This window comes from Dermacentor variabilis, chromosome 5 (assembly GCF_050947875.1).
Source record: "Dermacentor variabilis isolate Ectoservices chromosome 5, ASM5094787v1, whole genome shotgun sequence".
Taxonomy (NCBI): domain Eukaryota; kingdom Metazoa; phylum Arthropoda; class Arachnida; order Ixodida; family Ixodidae; genus Dermacentor; species Dermacentor variabilis.
In genome coordinates this window covers 99,226,161-99,232,160 of record NC_134572.1, presented here as the reverse complement: position 1 = coordinate 99,232,160, position 6,000 = coordinate 99,226,161, and positions in this window count along the sequence as shown.

The window sequence follows — 6,000 nt, the reverse complement described above, 5'->3', positions numbered from 1 at the left end:
CACCCTTTGGTCAATTTCTTTCCTGCGTGAGGTGTGCGGACAGTGGATAAATAGGGTAGGTACATTGCATACCTCTGGTAAGAGGAGAGAGCTTGTATTGAGGAGGAAACAGGGTCACCACATGGGCAGTGGCACTGGATCTCATCAATTGAATAATTGCCAATATTTGCTGTGTATTTTTAAAAATTACTAATTTTTTTCATACTCTGAGCATGGGGATCTCAGGTAAGTAATCTATTTGCCTGTAATCTCATTTGGAGCAGATGATTAGGCACTGTATAGACAGCTATATAAAACACAGGTTTGCTTTCACAGTAATGTTCTGTCCTAAAACTTCCCAGAATTTTTTTCTTATAAATCATTTATGCAATATCAGTTTACAGTCTTTTCAGAACTTTTCAAAGTACTCTCCCCCCTGCTTCGATGCACCATTTCCTACACTTCACCCAATCATTGAAGGCGCCCTGGAAGCCGTCAACGGGAACCTCCTTCAGTGACGTCGCAGCTGCTTTTACCATCTCCAGCGTCCCATGCAGAGTTCCTTTCAGGGTTCTTTTGATCCTTGGGAACAAATAGAAGTTCGGTGGTGGCAGATCGGGACTGTACGTTGACTGGGGCAGTGTTGCCATTCCCATTTTGGCCAGCAACTCTGAGACAAGCAACTCTGAGGCTTGACGCGTTGTCCTGGTGCAAGATCCAATTACGAGCAATAAAACAGCGCTAAACAACAGGACGAGGAAAGCGACACAGACACCAGCGCTGATTAACAACCAAGTGTCTTTATTCTTTCACTTAGCATATATGTGCTCTGCCGCTATCTCAAAGCACAGAATCAACAGAATTCAGCATGCGCAGGGGAGAAAAATGCAATTAATGCGATAGGAAGGCAATTTCCTTTGGAAGGAGGGAAACAGAGGGAAGGCTTACACATGCTTCGCTGCTAACATGAATGTGGAAAGCTTCGGAAATAACACGTGCGCGGTCATCGCAGTATTTTGACAGGTAGGTAGCATGTTTAAAAGACGGCTTGCAGCCGCATTCACCGCATTCGCCAACCAGCCCAAACGTGTGCTCTTCTGAAGATTCAATTGTCGCGAATTTCTTTTCGGACGCATCGAACCTTGTTGCTCAACCGTTTGAGCACTTCACAGTAAAATTCTTTGTTGACTGTTTGTCCCTGTGGCACGAATTCACTGTGAACCACACCTTTTCCGTCAAAAAACACAATGAGCATTGCCTTGATTCGTGATTTGCTCATCCTTGTTTTTTCGGGCAAGGAGACTCCATGGTGTGCCACTTGCTGCTCTGACGCTTTGATTCGAGATCATACTAAAAAATCCACGTCTCGTCCCCTGTGATCACTCTGTCCAAAAATTCTGGTTTCGTTTCGGAGCATTCATGCAATTCCTGGCACTTCAAGAAACGATCTACCTTCATCTCTCTCGTCAGGACTTTAGGCACTATTTTCGCACAGACTTTACTCGGTTGAAGATCCTCTATTAAAATGCAATGAATGATTGCCTTGGGCATTCCACGCTCCTCTGCGATTATCCGAACAATTAATTGCTGGTCCTTGCCCGAAACTTGATGCACTTTTTGCACCTAATCGACCGCTTGTGATGTCGACAAGCTTCCCAAGCGGTCGTCGTCGTTGATGGACTCCCGACCTTCCCAGAACCTCTTGTGCCACATGAAAGTTTGGCTTTGTTTCATCACGTCGTCACCGTACGCTTTCCGAAGCATTTCGAGTGTCTCTGCCCCATTTTTATCCAGTTTCACACCAAACTTGATTGCATAACGCTGCTCCTAAAACTAGTCCTTTTCTTTTTTCTTGGGGAGGGTGCAGTAGATGAACCAACTAGTCCAAGCAAGTGTTTTACTTGAGCAGTAGATACCTCTGCATGGAGCGCGACCTGCCTTAACAACTGCCCACAGGCAACTGAGACCGGTCTGGTTTCGAAGCTTAGATCCCCCAATAACTTCTCTGCCCTAAGCCCTGGCGCCCCACCAGGTGGCGTTGCCAACTACAAAAATCATTCCGGGAAGTTTTGGGACAGACCCTGTATGTTACCAAATTTCATGAAGCTGACCATGGCAGCAATTAGATAGTGGGTACAAGTCTTCTCTGATATAAGTTCCGGCTGACAGAAAAAAAACAATAGGTAGTACTTAGTTCGAAGATGAGACATAGTTCGAAGATGAGAGCACGAAGTTAAAAATTTGCTGAAGAAATAAAAAATAGAGGCAGTTGACTACCCTGCATGTATTTCTTTGTTCCTTATCCTGAAAGGTCTGCTGAGAGAGTAAGCCTGAATCTGCATGGCAGTTCAAATTTCACAGCATCGGGGGTGTTTTCCCTGTTTGTTGTCAGTGTGACAAGGTCAGGCAAGGTCTGCAGGGCTTAAACTGATAATTTAAGGAAACTAAGCGAAATATTGAGGTGGAAAATTGCTAGAGTTTAGAAAATTGCGTGCAGATGCTGGTAGAAGTCGTATGACTTGTTAAAATCTAAAAGTCGCGAGGACATTACTAAAGCTAGAGAAATTGGGAAAGTGCTCTTTGTAGAGATCCAGAGTGCTTTCAATATTTTTGAAAGACTTTCTTGAAAAGCTAAGGTATAGTTGAAAATTTGAACTGTGATTGGGTAAACCTCGCGATTTTCAAGGTGGTTTCTCAATATGTCGCTAGGGCAATGCGGAGAGATTTGGCATATGATGTTTGATTACACTGAGCCAGTGCATTGAAGATTGTACCAGCAAACGAGTAAGGGTCAGGTTTGGAGACCCAGTTGTGGAAGCGGAGCAAGCCTCATGCTATGCCATTGCATGAGAGTGCTACTGTAGAGGAGTTGCACGATGTCATGGCTCTGGCATAAAACGAGGCGTGCTCTTGACGAGCCAGTCTTGTTCTTCATGGCTCTGATGCAGGAGCTTTCACCCGAAGAGAAGAATGTATGGTGTGCATGTGGCGTCCGGGACAGTTTAACCCTTGTGTCCCAGTTCTCCACGCATGAGGCAGAAACGTGAACATAGATGAGAACAAGAAACACACATTTATACATGTACGGTAGGCACAATACTTGAGACAACGGTAAGTACTATAACTAATTTTCCGGTTAACCTAATCTTGCACTAGTTGAGGGGATTATTTTTAGGCTGCACCTTGTAAATCACCAACTAGAGTTCATTCTCAAGTAAATGACCTAAGTCTTATTGGAGACTGCCTCTCACAGAACTTTGCATCCACATTGCTGCTGTAGCATAGGACAGGGGCAGTTGAGTGTTGGTGTCAGTGAGGGTGAGATTGCACCCACAGCATAAGATGGGGCTGGTTGAGCATTGACGTCGGTCAGGGCAAGGCTGTCTCTATAGCAGAAAACGGGGCCGTTGTCATCAGATCGAGCTTTGACCAGAGACCACAGTGCCCAGCTGCGTGATGTAGAGAAGCAAGCCCAACCAGTGCGGTGCCACTGGTGTCCCCCTCCGACTCAGGTCTTTGGTGTCAATGCCACCGGTTCACCTCTTCCAACCAAGTGCTCAAGTGCGCCTCTTTCCTCAAAGGCCACGTTAACCCTCCTTGTACGTTTCTTCTTTTTCATTTCTTTATTTTTCATGCTTGCAGGCTGCGCTGTCTTCTTCGTCTTCTCATGCAGTGCTACTAAAACTATATTTTCTTGTCGGCACACCTCACACTGCAAAACTCCTCCTTTTCTAACCCATGACACCTTGTGAGCTTTAAAATATCAGCTGTGGTTTGCTGCAGATTGCTAGCGATTAAAAGAGATTGGAGGCAATTGTAAAGAGTGGGGTAATGGGGGAGGAGTGCTTCTTCACAGCTGACACTGCCTTGGTCCATTCTTACTGTTGGCTGCACAAATTGGCTGGGGTGTTCTTTTTTTTTTGTGTGCATAAAAACATCAAGCTAATAGCCTGGTAGACCTATTTGCAATGTGATTTTTCTTAATAATTAATTACAATTTGTACAGCGGTCAATTAATGCATACTAAAGAAGATGAAAAATTATGATAGACATCGACTTGCTCAAAGAATCATAAACATGTTGGACAAGAACTGAATAAAATGTCACATCACATATTGACAAGCTGCATACAAATGGTTAATGTTACATATTCAAAACAAAAAGAATGCAGAAAAATCTTTTAGGAGAGCAGGACAGGGTGACAATATAGGCATGTGATCCAACAGAAGACTAAACTGGAAATGTAATAAAGCACTTGTTTGGCCTAGTTGGTGCATTCTTGAACACGTAACAGGGCAGTGCAAAAAAACAAAGATGAAGAAAGGAACGTACACAGGAAACTCGATATACTTGGCCCCAGTATTTCCTGGTACCAGAAATAGTGATGCAAATGAAAAATAATTCCATACAGTGTTCCTTGTATCACAGAGATTAGTAATCTTTATTGATAACATTGAAATATCGTACTCTGTAAAGAAAAGCAGACACCGATCGTTGAATTAACCTTTAAAAGAAAACAAATGAGATGTTGGAATGTTGTTCGGTGTGAATGACACACAGTGTTGTGTTGCACATGTGTAGCAGTGGGCATTAAATATGAAAAAATAGCCAGGCTATGCTAGCATGGATGTTTATTTGTAGGCTGCTCTATAACGCTGCATATAAGATGAATGTGCTGTCTTGTTTCCAATAGAATGCCAAAAAGTAGTTGCAGTATTTCTTGATATAAGGTCTTGCATCTCGATTTGAACAGGCAATGAGAGTGTTTTTGGAAAGAGGTAAGGGAAAAGGGTTATGGAGGTTTTGCATGTTAAAAACAACAGGCAAGAAATAACTAGGTGAGAGATAAAACATAAAAAAGCATCCCATATTGCTCTTGCTAGTTGGGGGGAGGGGGGCGGTGGAAATTGGTCCTTACGACTGAGGTCTCAAGTTAGTTGGAAGGGTGTCCAAGACACTCTGTCGTTCCCCTTGAAACTTACGTACCCAAATGACATGTTAATTAGTATTTGGTAAGTGGCAGTTCCAACGCTTGCCCAGATCTGGTAGAAATAAAGTGCATGGTTTGGAAGGGGAAACGTTAGTAAGAGTTGACAGTTGCCTCTGGCAGACTTGCTGGGAACATGAATAAGATTTGAGAAGGTTTGATGGTGATTAACAAGACAAGCTAAATGCTCTTTGTGGTTGCGTCTGAATAGTCAGGCTTCACTTCGTGGCTGAGGACCCGCCAATTTTCGACATGTGGCACACAGGCCTTGTACCGTCGTCTGTGCCGCCATACATGCTGACAGTCTAAATCTGCGGGCACCCCATTTCCATGGAGCTGGACACAGGAACCAGCGTGTCAGTAATGGCCGGGAAACTCTTCAAGCGTACTTTCCCCGGCATGTCCCTCGAGGCTTCGGGCGTGATGCTGCGTAGCTACTCCGGGCATCTCTCCCAGGTCCAGGGTCAGGCACAGGTCAGCGTTCGCTTTGGTGACAGGGAGGCAGCCCTTCCCCTTTACTTAACCAAGGGGTCGTCGCCGACGCTGCTGGGCTGAAACTGGAATCATGCACTGGGCGTTCGTCTGCCAGAGTACCAGGAAGCCAGCCTGCATGCGGTGAAAGACGTCCCCAGCCTCCTAACCGAGTTCCAAGTCCCTGTTTCAGCCAGGGGTGGGCACATTTGCCGGCACGACGGCTGGCATCTATGTACCTGAGGGAGCCTGGCCACATTTTTTCAAGCCTCGCCCAATGCCGTTCGCCCTAAAGGACGGGGTCACCCGGGAGCTGCAACTGTTACAGCGAGAGGGCATCCTGGTGCCCATCAAGATGTCTGAGTGAGCCGCTCCCATCGTATCAGTCCTCAAGCGAAATGGCAGTGTCAGGATCTGTGGGGATTTCAAGGTTACCATCAACCCCGTCGCTACAGTCGAGAAGTACCCGCTGCCCCGGATTGAAGATCTCTGGTCAGCGTTGCCCAGTAGACAGAAGTTTATCAAGCTTGACCTCAGAGATTCTTACCAGCAGCTGGTGCTCC